At 32.9% G+C, this 14,174-nt stretch overlaps 1 long non-coding RNA gene across 1 annotated transcript; it reads left to right on the top strand.

The window, feature by feature from the left end:
* Window positions 1-800: 800 nt before the first annotated feature.
* Window positions 801-3,237, top strand: LOC126879503 (uncharacterized). The gene is made up of 3 exons (XR_007696079.1): window positions 801-1,152; window positions 1,211-1,405; window positions 3,051-3,237. It is a non-coding gene; the product is annotated as an uncharacterized LOC126879503 (long non-coding RNA).
* Window positions 3,238-14,174: the final 10,937 nt, after the last annotated feature.

The raw sequence follows: 14,174 nt of genomic DNA, 5'->3' as shown, positions 1-14,174 counted from the left end.
TCTTATTACGTCGATGGATTACGTTTTTCCTCTCTTCTAAAGGCCGCGTCTCACCATCAAATAATTTGATCAAACAGTTTGAGCAAACTCCGGAAGTACGTCAAAGTGACGTCACAATTGCAGTTTTTTTGAAATTCTAAAAATCTGTGCTCTCACTATCAGTCTAGTTTGATCAAATTTTTGTATTGAGTTGTCTAACTTGTTTGTACTTTATTTAAAATTAAAATTTTTCTTATTATCCACAATGAACACTCAGGATGTGACGTCACTAACTGTCACTTTCAGTTTGCTCAAACCAGTTTGATCAAATTATTTGATGGTGGGACGCGGCCTTAAGACGTCTATACTCTTCTTTTTTTCTCCGTGTACAACATGCGTCGATGGTTTTTTGATATGCTGCGTTCTTTTTATTTATGGTCATTTCGCACTCATGGTCAAACCAATTATTTCGTTTTTCTGACCTGTTTTGCCCAATATTTCAACCGATTTCTGTAACGCAATATCTCGTATATTTGCCCATAGTTGGTTAGTGTCTTTTTATTCTAAATTTTATGTCCCTATTTTATCTTTTATTTGCTGTCTGTATACATTTGCTGACGATTATTTCTCGAAATATTCGCTTTTTTCTTGTGAAACTTTGTGACTTACCCATTTCCATACACAAGAATCTACAGGTCGAGCAAGTCTCGTAAATTTCACGATTGCGAGCCACGCTTCACGCAACCGTGTTTGCATACTTGTGTTTCGAGTTGCGTGGTCGTGCGGAGTTATTTACCAAATTTAAATATAATCGTTTCTATTACCATGCTGTCAAAATTAAATCAATATGGCTACTAATCTTATTCTATCTGTTCTTCATGAGTTTTAGATAATTTTAGTTGTATTTCTTTGTAATTTTGTGTTGTACAAAGATTAATTTAACATTTTCTCTGGAAGTATTAATTTAGAAAGATAATATGCTTCATTGGTGTTGTGTTTTGAAGTGTGAAATGCAAAGTAATTGTGATAAAGTCAAGATAAAGTTCACTTTTAAACTGAACTAAATAAGGTATCATCTGAGAGACAACAATGGTTAAATGCAATACAATGTACAGGTTTTACTAGCGAAATGAAAATATTCCTGTCCTGTCTGCTGTAATCATTTTATATCTGGTAAGTTACAATTACAACAGTAAGGATTTTTGAAGATGTTAACATTTTAATCTTGTAGGAAAACCAGCAGACTTAATCGATAATAACAATCTCCAGATTGGGTTCCTTCAATAAATATGGGCTATAAACACAATGGAATAAGTTCCCCAAAATCTAAAATGGAGTGGTATCAAAGGAGAATTAAAGGAAAAAATATTCATATTGAAATTATTTATAAGGCACTGGACTGTCTTAAATTCTACAATAATACTAGGTGGGTAAATGATTTTAGACATTTTTCATTAAGAGTAGATTAAGTAGATTTTCATTCAGTAGATTTAAGACTTGTTTACAGGGGTAGAGTAATGATGCAAGTACTTGATAGAGTAGAGTAACTCTACCTGTAAAAATGCTCAGCACAGTAGAATAGCTGGTAGAGTGTATAGTTGGAGTTAAAGTAGAGTGACTAGCAACCTATGGCAAAGTAACTACTCTATGACCACCACTACTGCCAAAATGTCTACTCGGCTGCACACTCTACCCAAGGAACACGCTCAATTATGGCAGAATAGAGTAGGTAGGAGAGTACATGGGGGCACTGTCATTCTGGCTGGAATTGTGTTTTGTGTAAATAGTGAAAATGAAGTTCACCGAAGATGAAACTTTAAAACTTGTAGAGCTATAATACGGCGAATACCAGTGTTTATGGAATTTAGGTCGTGTATACTACAGAAATAAAAGTTTGCAGCAAGCTGCGGAGGATGAAATCGTCGAAAGAATGCCAAAGGGGGCTTTGGAGTAAACGAGCTTAAGCAAAAAATTAAGAATTTAAGGTGCACTTATAATCAAGAGTGTTTAAAAATACAAAAATCGGTTTCACTATACTAGCATCAGTACTATACTTGTACTCTCCTCATGTGAATGGTATCAAGCCATTTTTGGTAGAGTACTACCGCTACTCTACTCTCCTCAAAACTCTACCCATGTAAACAAGTCTTTAGAAACAGTGGAAAATGAGGTAGCTAGTAGAGTAGTAGTAGAGTAAAATATACTGGTTTAGCAAATTACAATCTTTTAAGGTAATACAGTAGCTATAAACAGGTAGCCAAAACGTGTTCCAAAATTGTCACTGTAATTTTGAATATTTTTTCAAGGCATTTGGCACACGTATTGGTAAAATAATAAAGAATGGCGGTACAGAGCCTAGATTTTGTGTAATTTTGGAACTACTAATGAAATAAAAAATTTTAGTAGTTCCAAAATAACACAAAATCGGATAAAAAAGTTGTATTTGAAGAAAGTGTATTTTTTTGTTCTTCTTAATGGCGGTACAAGCTCGTTTTTTTTATATTGTATTTAATTACAAAGTAATTTCCACATATTAATATATTTTTCAAATTGGGCTCTGTGCCGCCATTCTTTATTATATTACGAATATGTGTGCCAAATATCTCGAAAAAATATTCAAAATTACAGCCGCAATCTTGGAACACATTTTCGCTACCCGTTGATTGATACTGTTTCCTCTTAAGATAGTTTTAATAGTTATTTATGATATAAGTATTAAAAGTACAATTTTAAGACGCGCATGTGAAAGTTAACTTGAAAAAATAATTTTATTAATGTTTTGACTTCCACATCAGATGTCATTGTCAAAATACAAAATATTCATTATTATTAGGTTTGTTCTAGCAAACAGTCAAACTAGTCAAAAACCATCAGCAAACAGTTGGTCAGTAAAAGAACATAATAGTCACCAGTGCGATCCCCTCTACTCGCGCTGGTCCACTATTCGCTGATGGTTTCAAACTGATGCTAGAACAAACCTATTATTATTATGCATATCATTATCTGTAAATAATATTTCTTCTGATTGTTAATTGTAAAGGATAGAAAAATTACCATTTATTTTTTTTTAGAATCAGCTGAGAGAAGTGGTCTACAAAAAACCAGGAAGGAAACGGAATATGTGGCTACGAAAGGCAAAAGAAAGGTTTACAAAGCAAATGTGACACATTTTTTTGAAATATTTAGGAATATCAGTAAATTGCATTAAAAAAATGTATGAAAAGATTTTGTTCAATAAAAATGTTTATATTTATCAAAGATGTATTATTTGGTATGGCCACATATCGTCAGTGATGTAATAATACATCCTATCTGTTTTTTCATGAGTTTTGTAAGAGAGACTAAAAACTTGTCTTAGGGTCACCTCCTGTTTTCATATGATATTTTTTGACTTGTTTTGTAGTAAATTAAACTATCTATGAACTACAAAACAAGTCAAAACTTACATATGAACACAGGAGGTGACCTTAAAACATGTTTTTCCATCTCTCATACAAAACTCATGAAAAAACAGATATGAGGTATTGTCACATCAGCAAGGATGTACAGTGATGAGTGCCCTAATAACCGGCAAAATATGGGCAACATATTTAGTTGTGAGATAAAAAGAAATGAAACTAATCGAGCTGGGAAATTTAGCGAAATTAACCTTTAAATTTACGTTATATTGATCCCACCTTTACACATATCGGAGGAGTATGTCAACTAAAACTGTCACTGTGACAGTGGTAGTTTCCAAACTCGTCTGATACGTCTGAAGGTGGTACACAATCAATACAATCTAAATGTATAAGTTAATATCGCTAAATTTCCCAGCTCGACTAGTTTCATGCTTTTTATCTCACTACTTAATACATCTTTTGTGCTATTTTGCCGGTTATTAGAGCGCTCATCACTGTATTTCTGGTATATCCATGGAATGTCTACAAAATATATTTTGAATGTCCAGAGAACATTCGTGGACATTCATGGAATGTTCCAATAAGACATTCAGGTAATGTTTAAAATGCTGACACAGGATTTTCCTGGGATGTTCAGGGAACATGTTTTAGGGGATATTCCAGGAATTTTTCAATGTCTGTGTACCTTCTATGGACCTATATGGAATATTTTGGTGTTATTACCGCCGCACTCCACTTGCGATTTGTAATCAGGAAGATTGAACACATTGTTTCAAATACAAGTTAATCCATTTGTGACTAAATAATCATGGATTGACTTCTATTTGAAAGAATGTGTTCAATCTTCACAACTACAAATCGCAAGTGGAGTCCGGCGCTTAGGGCTACTTCCTCTTCGGTATTATGTATTATACTACAGAAATCAGGAACTTTCCTTCTAAATATATGTATGCATCTTGGCCATCAAACATATTCTTCCAAACATTTTTTTAAGGGGGTACATAGGTCTTGTGGGTAAAAAAAGTGACTTTTTAAAAAAATTATATCTCGAAAACTAAAATTTATTTTTATTTATAATTGGAACATGTAAAAGTATAGTACTTAAGGTAGTCTCAAAAAAAGTTTCAGCCAAAAATATTCATTTTTGTAGAGTTTAAGTTTTTTTGCGTTGGCAGCATAACTAGTCTCATCTGAAATCAAAAAGTTTCTTGTAGTTTATACCTCTGGCTAGAATATGAACGAAGGAATTAAAAAAAATGAGATTTGAAGATTTTACATAAGTTTAAACACATTTTTGACCCCAATTTTTCTCATTTTTAAAGTAGTTTTTTTTTATAAAACAAAAATGACCTCATCTAATAAAAAATCCTTTGTTCATTCACTAGCCAGAGGTATAAACTACAAGAAACTTTGATTTCAGATGAGACTGGACTTGTTATGCTGCTCACTGCAAAAAAGGGCTGTTGTCGAAAAATTGCAGTCAACTCTACAAAAATGAATATTTTTGGCTGAAATTTTTTTGAGAGTACTATACTTTTACATGTTTCAATTATAAATAAAAATAATTTTTAGTTTCCAAGATATAATTTTTTTAAAAAGTCACTTTTTTACCTGCAAGACAACAACTTAACAAATTGTTGATTTCAAATTGTAACAATTGTTTTGCAAAGTATGCTGCCCTCTTGTATTTTCTGTGTTATCTTCATCATACAATTACTTCATCTAAAAACTTTCTGCGATATATTCGCAACAACAAAAACAAACAAAACAAAAAAAATAAAACAAAAGTTTAACCACCTTCACACCACAGAATCAAGCGATCAAGTTACACAAATTTTCAAACACCTCACCTGACACAGCGTCTCAAGTACGATTGCGCGAATTGGTAAATATAACTCCGCACGACCACGCAACTCGAAACACAAGTACGCAAACACGGTTGCGTGAAACGTGGCTCGCAATCATGAAATTTACAAGACTTGCTCGACCTGTAGATTCTTGTTTTCCATACGCCCCGCTCAAACCATCAGGTTTTTTAAATACGCACTGTTCACCATGTACTTACCTTACCTTATCTTAATCTGACGATTTCGACGAGTATTTTTACAGGGTACTCATTTTTTGATGAACTGTATAGCCTCTGTTTAATAATTGCTTGTCTTTTGAAGAATTGTGTAAACCCTGAAAATGGTAAATTGTCTACAAAAAAGTGTATACTATAATTTTTTCATTGACTTGTGGTCTTTCTTTTATTCCAGTGTTCTCATTTAAATCCAAAAAACTTTTTGGGCTCGTATTTTTGCCATTATTATTGGTTTTCTATACATCCTCATTGTTTCACGTTGTTTTTTATGTGTACGTTTTCTCCAAATCGCGTGACCACCCGAATTCCTCCGAAGATTTTTCTGATTACCTTTCTTTCCCAAATCTCTACTTTCCGTTCTTCTTACTGGTTGATAATCCACGTTTCGCTGGCATACATCAATGTCGTTCTGATAAGTGACTCGCAGTTTAGTGGTAAATGCCGGTATACATGAAGTCAGTGAGAAAGTGGGCAGGTTACTTGCCACAAGTTACTAGCCTTTTGTAAACGTTTACTTGAATATTATTTTAAGGCAAGGAAAGTAAAATATGTCTCAAGTAAACGTTTTAAAATGTTTCAAAATGTGACTCAAGTAAACTGGTCAAACTTTTCATCATGTTTATTCGACTTGTGGTATACCTGAAAATTAGTTAAAGTCCGAATTCATAACGCTACCAAAAAACAACGCCCTAAATAGCGATTATAGAATGATAAGCCTTATGAGCCGCCACACTTTCTACGTATCATCCACAGCAGAATCAGAGATAAATGTGAAGAAGACCAGGATGACAGACAATTTGGCTTTAGAAATGGACTGGGAACCCGGGACGCACTCTTTGCACTAAATGTATTATTGCAGAAACGCCGAGATCAAAGGAAAGACGTCTTTGCTGTATTTATTGACAATGAAAAGGCCTTTGATAGAATACAGCATCACAAATTAATTAATATATTAAAGGATAAGATAGTCAAGAGCGTAGGGATTATAGAAAAACTATACTGGCGTCAAACAGCAACAGCTTGCATAAATGGGAAATCAACACAAATATATGTAAAAATAAAGAGATGTCAGACACGGTTGTATACTGTCCCCACTGTGGTTCAATTTATATTCAGATAGAATATTTAAAGAAGCGCTGCATAATTTGGAATGGGACGTGTAAGTTAATGGAATTCTGATAAATACAATCAGATATGCAGACGATCCAGTTATTTTAAGTGATGACATGAACGGATTACAATGCCTTTTAAATGCCATTGACGTAGTGGGAAGAGAGTTTGGCATAAATGTAAAACTGTTCAAAAACCAAATACATGTTTAGCCGTTCGGCACATCAAGATTCACGGTTAGATGTTGATGGTCATACAATTCAAAGAGTACCCAGTTTTAAATATCTTAGTTGCCATATTACTGAATAACTAAATCCAGATAATGAGATAAAATGAAGAGGCGTCAATCAAAATCAATCATGTCCATAAAAATCAAAAATGAGTATGTACTGTTTCATAATAAAAATGGTGAATCCTATTCTGTGATGTTTTCGGTTTCGGTTAAAAAAATTTATGTCCTTTTTAAAATGAATACACAATATTAGCGTCCCAAATCAAATGAGATCATGTCCACAGCTAGTTTCAATTCATAAAACCACATGTCCATTTAGCTATATAGCAGTGCCCAGATTTGGTCACGTGATTAAAATATTAATAAAAACTATAGAAAAGTAAACATATTATAGAATGATATTCTATTCCATCTTACTGAAGAGCCACCAAAATCAAACATGTCCCATAAGATTTCAAACAAAAAAGATCATGTCCACGAAATCCAATCAAACAAAAACATGTCCTTTTTTTAAAACGTATTTACAGGTTTATTTATACCTTTAGATTTAAAATATTTACTATAATTTCACTAAATAAAATGATACATGCTAATTTTACCGATTTTCAGTGCAAGGTTATTTACTAAAACGTTTTTTGCGATTTCCCTAAAACTTCTTAAGGTGGACAAGATTGGTTTTGATTGACACCTCCTCAAATGTAGAATCGAGATAGTCCGCACAACATTTTTAAAAATGAGGTCATTCTTCTGTAATGGTATCTTGCAACTTCAACTTCGAAAGCACATGATTAAACGTTAAGTTCGGTGTCGAAACATGGACATTAAAAATATCCACTATTAATTGTTTGGAGGCATTTGAAATATGCATACACTAAAAACACCATGGACGGCTATGCTGACAAATGTAGCAGTTCTTAAGAGAGCAAATGCTGTTCGCGAATAACATCAAATGTAGAAAGATGGCCTATTTTGGACCGTAATAAGGGGAGACCGATATAATATTTTTCAACTTATTATGATGAGTAAAATCGAAGGACGCAGTGGAATTGGTAGAAAACAGGTATCTTAGTTGAAGAATATCAGAGAGTGGACAGGTATAAAGAAAGCACAGCAACTATTTAGAATAGCTCGAGAGAGAGAGAGAGAGAGAGAGAGAGAGACAATTTTGCCATGTTAATCGCGAACGTTAAGGGGACTTGATAGGGCACGTTAAGAAGAAACGTTTACAAAAGGCAAGTATCTTGTGACAAGTAACGTTGTAACGGGTGCAAAGGTCATTAGTATTTTCTAATCACTGACTTTCGCTAAGCCTTGTATGTTAGATTCGTTGAATTCATTTTTGTTTTCAGAGATTGTTGAGTTCTCGCAAATCTATCGCTTTAGAGTGTGTAGGTATGACATAATTTGTTTCTCACAGTATTGAATCGATAAATTCTTATTTCCTCGAGTGTTTTTCATCAAGCTTCGGTATTACGTAGTTTTTCTCGATTCTTATGCGTGTTCGTATCTCTATTTTTTAATTTATCTAACAACCGACAAAGGAATTTTGGTAATAATTCTTTAATAAGTAGAGTATTTGTTTGTCTTCGGCTAAATATCAGAAGAGTTTAATGTTTTTTTTTTGAGACAGAATTCTGTCCACTTGAGTTGAAATGTCGCTGTTTGTTTGTCTAAAAGATAAGTAGCTTGGAGGCTGATCAACAACAAGTGTTCTTTTTGATAACGCATATGAGAACGGGCCTTAGCTGTGAATACGTCCAAGTCGGCGTTTTTTTTGTGAGAAAAGTAGGTGGTACGAAGTACTGAGATCGGCCTGTTTATTTTTTTGTGATTGGTCAGGAAGAAGAATTATAGCTTCAGTAGGATATTCTTATTATCATTCTCTCGCTATCTTATTGGCAGAGAAAATGTTTGGTTTATTCTTATTTGATAAAGTACCTGATGGTTACCCAAGTGGGAGGTGAATTCTTTTTTTTTTTTTTGAGAGAAGGAACCTGGGCTTGAAGGAGAACTGAAAGAGTTAGTTAACTTTGGTCTGGCAGAGAGTTAAGTTTTGTCTAGCAGAGAGTGCCGTGAAGACATTCAGTTTTGGTTAGAGCTGTCGACAAGTCAAGAAGTGGAGGCCTCGGAGTGTCCGCGGCTCGCAGCGACACCTGAGCTACCAGTTTGTGTTGAAGTTCCAGTTAAGTTTGTGCAATTTTATTGCAGAAGTTTTTGTGTTAGAGTTAGTGTTTGTTCCAGCATGGCCTAAGCAAGTCACAGGCCACCGCGTTCCGCAGTTTTTAAGCGAACGCGATATTTTCGCACCCCTATTGGTACTTCTTTCTTTACACGTAAGCAGAAGTAGAAGTTTTCTTTTAAAGCATGAAGTTGCTTTTATTTTTGTATAATTTTGAATCCGTTTAAGGAACTAGATAACAATCTTTTTTTTAATATTTTATTCGAGTAGTGCTAATATATTTTGAGAATCCGGAATGCATACAATGCTGAATTTTTCTATAATTTTTTTTATGAACTATGGTTTCATCAATTATGTACTGTTGCTGTATAAATCATTTATAAAGTGACTTTAGTGAAGTGAAATCGCGCTTTGGAGTTAACAACCACCAAGAAGAATAAAGACAATGATTGTACAAGGTATTATTTTTTGTTATGTAAAACTTTTGTTTCATTTTTTTATTTGGTAATCTCGATCTCTATTTGTAACACCATGAGATCAAATATTCATAATTTAATTTTTTGTTTTAATAAATAATGTTTGATTTGCAAAATACAAATTTATTATTTCTCTTTTCCTTCTCTCTTGTATCGTAAGAACAATAAAGATTTGGCTGAGTAAAGTACAACAAGGTAAATCACGCTATATTTGTTTTCACGTACTAATAAAAGTACACTTGCGATCATAAAAAGCGGATCACTCGATGAGTTATTCAAGTTACAGTCGGAAAAATGAAAGAATACCCATGAACGAACATGTAAAACACGCTGTATTTTCCTCTCACCGTGTCACAAAAAAAATTGGCCAGCGCAAGTACATGTAATAATAATTATTACATGTACTTGTGCTGGCCAATTTTTTGTATGATACGGTGACAGGAAAATACAGCGTGTTTTATATATTCGTTCATGGGTATTCTTTCATTTTTCCTACTGTAGATGTCTGGAATTTTCTAAACCTGTTGTCCGATTTGAGTGATTTTTTTAGTATGTTATAGCCTTATTCTTTAACAATATCGCTATAATAATATTGTTGCTGGACAGGTAAATTGTCATTGTATACCGGGTGTAACAATCATAGTGTGTTTATTCCTCGAAGTTTGGAACACCCTGTGGAATGTTTTGGCATAGATAAAATATTGAAATTAAAACTCGATTGTAGCCTTAGGCTTTCTTAACATTTTCTTTTTTGTTTTATTTGTTTTTGTTGGATAATAAAAAAGTTAGGCACGTTAACAACTAACCATGCTCTTCATCAATACAGGGTGTTTTTTAATAAGTGCAACAAATTTTAAGGAGTAATTTTGCATGAAAAAATACTGACAGTTTTCTTTATAAACATAATGTCCGCAAATGCTTCGTTTCCGAGATAAGGGATGTTTAAGTTTTTATTACAAAGACGATTTATTTATTGCTCTAAAGCCCGTAGATATATGCAAATAAAATTTGGTAGGTTTTAAGAGACAGTTTAGTTATTGTGCATTTTTTGACATACAATTAATAATTCTACATTCACCATTGGCGTGCATACGAGTATAAACATTTTAGATACTTTCCGTATGCATGCCAATGGTGGATATAAAATTCTTAGTTGTATTTTAAAAAATGCGCCATAACTACCTCTTAACACCTATCAAATTTCATTTGCATATCTCAACCGGTTTTAGAGCAATAAATAAATCGTCAGTTTGTAAGAAAAATTCAACATCCCATATCTCGAAACCGCAGAATTTGCAGCCATACGTTTATAAAGCAAACGATAATTATTTTTTCATGCAGAATTACCCCATACAGTTTGTCGCACTTATTTAGAAACACCCTGTATTGATGAAGAACATGGTTAATTGTTAACGTGCCTAACTTTTTTATTATCCAACATAAACAAATAAACCAAAAAAGAAAATGTTAAGAAAGCCTAAGGCTACAATCGAGTTTTAATTTAAATATTTTATCAATGCTAAAACATTCCACAGGGTGTTCCGAACTTTGAGGAATAAACACAGTATGATTTTTACACTCGGTATACAATGACAATTTACCTGTCTAGCAACAATGTTATTTAGTCTAGGCGCCAGAGGGGTCACCGTGTCATATTCAATTCTGATGGACAAACTCAACGGTTTCTTATGGATTTTTGGCTGCTGCTTACGAATTTCGAGGGGGATTTCGATCCGAGTGGTCAAAAAATTGTTATAAACAATTTAATTGTTTATAAATTTTTTATAAGGCTCTGGCTCATAAACTAAAAGAGATAAAAAAAAATGTTTCTAACAAAATTTGTTCCTTGATAAAAAACGAAGAAAAAACCGTTTACTAAACTTAAATCTAACAATTAGAACTAAAGATATTGTAAAATTAGTGCACAATGCAAATTGCAAATTGCAAAATAAGTATTTTTCGAAGCTTTATCGATCGTAACTCGGCTTCTACGCACGCAAAGAAGACTTGGAAGGTGTCGTTTTAAAGCTTAATTAACAGGCTTCCAAACAAAGTTTTTTAAATTACTTGAGCTTCATTTGTTTTAAAGTTATACCCGTTTGAATTTACAATTTTCTTAAAGATATTGTACATTCATTTGTTTATAGGGGTTTCAAGCAAATTTTAGCTATAAACATTTATACTTTAATGAACAATAATGATAGAAAAACTCAAAAGGAACAATTTGAGGTTATGAAAATGTTCATAAGTTTATTTTTGGCCAAGATGTCGATATTTTAATGGCGCGCGCTATGAGGCGCAAGATCGGCTCACCGCGTAAAGGTTCACGTGCTAACTTCTCGATGCAAATTATAATTTCTATGTATACATACGTTATCTTCATTTTTCATTCTTGAAGGTCCTAATAAAATTTTATCATATAATTCTTATAATTAAATCATCATACTGTACCTCGTATCACCTTTCATTCTATTTACATTGTCTTCTATTTTTTGCACTAAATGAGAAAAAAACATTAAAAACTAATATTTCAGAAGTATAACTAAAAAGTAAGTTGATATTATTTATTAATACTATTTTTACAAACATTTTTTTCATGCATCTGCAAATCTGCATAGAGATATACAGGGAGTATCAGCTTTTTTATATCTGCATAAATTCTTAGCGAAATTGTAACAGTTACATGGTGGTACAAGTCTGTTCTTGTAGGCAGTAAAACTAAAACTTTTTGAGGCTTCAGAGTCTAATTATCTATATGATATCCATATAAAGTGGATCTAGTTCTTTTGCAGCATCATCAAGGCCCGTCAATTGTGTGTATGCCGCCACATCATAAATGCTCGTTTTATATGCAATGATGATGCTGCAAAAGAACTCAATCCATTTTTATATGGATATCACATATTGGCTCATTTTCATGCGTAGAAGCCGAGTTACGATCGATAAAGCGTCGAAGAATACATACTTACTTGACTGTGAGCCAAACTTGCGCCTCATAGCGCGCCATTTAAATATCGACATCTTAGCCAAAAATAAACTTACGAACATTTTCTTAAGCTCAAATTGTTCCTTTTGAGTTGTTTTATCATTATTGTTAATTAAAGTATAAATGTTTATAGCTCAAGTTTGCTTGAAACCTTTATAAACAAATTAATGTACAATTTTTTTAAGAAAATTATAACTTCAAATGGGTATAACTTTAAAACAAATGAAGATCAAATAATTTAACAAACTTTGTTTGGAAGCATCTTAATTAAGCTTTAAAAGGACACCTTATAAGGCTCATTTGCGTGCGTAGAAGTCGAGTTACGATCGGTAAAGCTTCGAAAAATACTTATTTTGCAAATTGCAATTTGCACTGTGCACTAATTTTACAATATCTTGAGTTCTAATTGTCGGATTTAAGTTTAGTAAACGGTTGTTTCCTCGTCTTTTATTAGGGAACAAATTTTATTTGAAACATTTTTTATATCTCTTTTAGTTTATGAGCCAGAGCCTTATAAACAATTTATAAACAATTAAATTGTTTATAACAATTTTTGGACCACTCGGATCGAAATCCCCCCTCGAAATTCGTAATCATTAGCCCAAAATCCATAAGAAACCGTTGAGTTTGTCCATCAGAATTGAAAATGACACGGTGACCTCTATTTGGCGCCTAGACTAATTATAGCGATATTGTTAGAGAATAAGGCTATAACATACTAAAAAAATCACACAAATCGGACAACAGGTTTAGAAAATTCGGGACATCAAACTTGAATAATTTGTCGAGTGACCCGCCTTTTATGAACGCAATTGTATTTTATACACTTGCGATCATAAAAAGCGGGTCAATCGATGAATTATTCAAGTTAGATGTCTCGAATTTTCTAAACATGTTGTCCGATTTGAGTGATTTTTTTAGTATGTTCTTATTCTTTAAAAATATCACTATAACAATATTGTTGCTAGACAGGTAAATTGTCATTGTATACCGGGTGTAACAATCATACAGTGTTTATTCCTCAAAGTTCGGAACACCCTGTGGAATGTTTTAGGTTAGATAAAATATTGAAATTAAAACTCAATTGTAGCCTTAGGCTTTCTTAACATTTTCTTTTTTGATTTATTTGTTTATGTTGGACAATAAAAACGTTAGGCACGTTAATAACTGGCCATGTTCTTCATCAATAGAGAGTGTTTCTAAATAAGTGCGATAAACTTTAAGGGGTAATTCTTTATGAAAAAATAATGACAGTTTGCTTTATAAACATATGTCTGCAAATGCTTTGTTTCCGAGATACGGGATGTTGAAGTTTTTCTTACAAACTGATGATTTATTTATTGCTCTAAAATCCTTACAGACATGCAAATAGAATTTGGTAGGTGTTAAGAGGCAGTTATTGTGCATTTTTTGACATACAATTAATAATTATATATTCACCATTGGCGTGCATACCGGTATAAACATTTTAGATACATCCCGTATGCGCGCCAATGGTGATTATGAAATTCTTAATTGTATGTCAAAAAATGCGGCATAACTACCTCTTAATACCTACCAAATTTCATTTGCATATCACAAGCGGTTTTAAAGTAATAAATAAATCGTCAGTTTGTAAGAAAAAATTCAACATCCCGTATCTCGAAACCGAATAATTTGCGGCCATACGTTTATAAAGCAAACGGTCATTATTTTTTCATGCAGAATTACCTCTTAAAGATTGTCTGG

This window comes from Diabrotica virgifera, chromosome 2 (assembly GCF_917563875.1).
Source record: "Diabrotica virgifera virgifera chromosome 2, PGI_DIABVI_V3a".
Classification (NCBI taxonomy): Eukaryota; Metazoa; Arthropoda; class Insecta; order Coleoptera; family Chrysomelidae; genus Diabrotica; species Diabrotica virgifera.
Note: the sequence above shows the minus strand (reverse complement) of the source record. Positions and strands in the feature narration are given on the sequence as shown.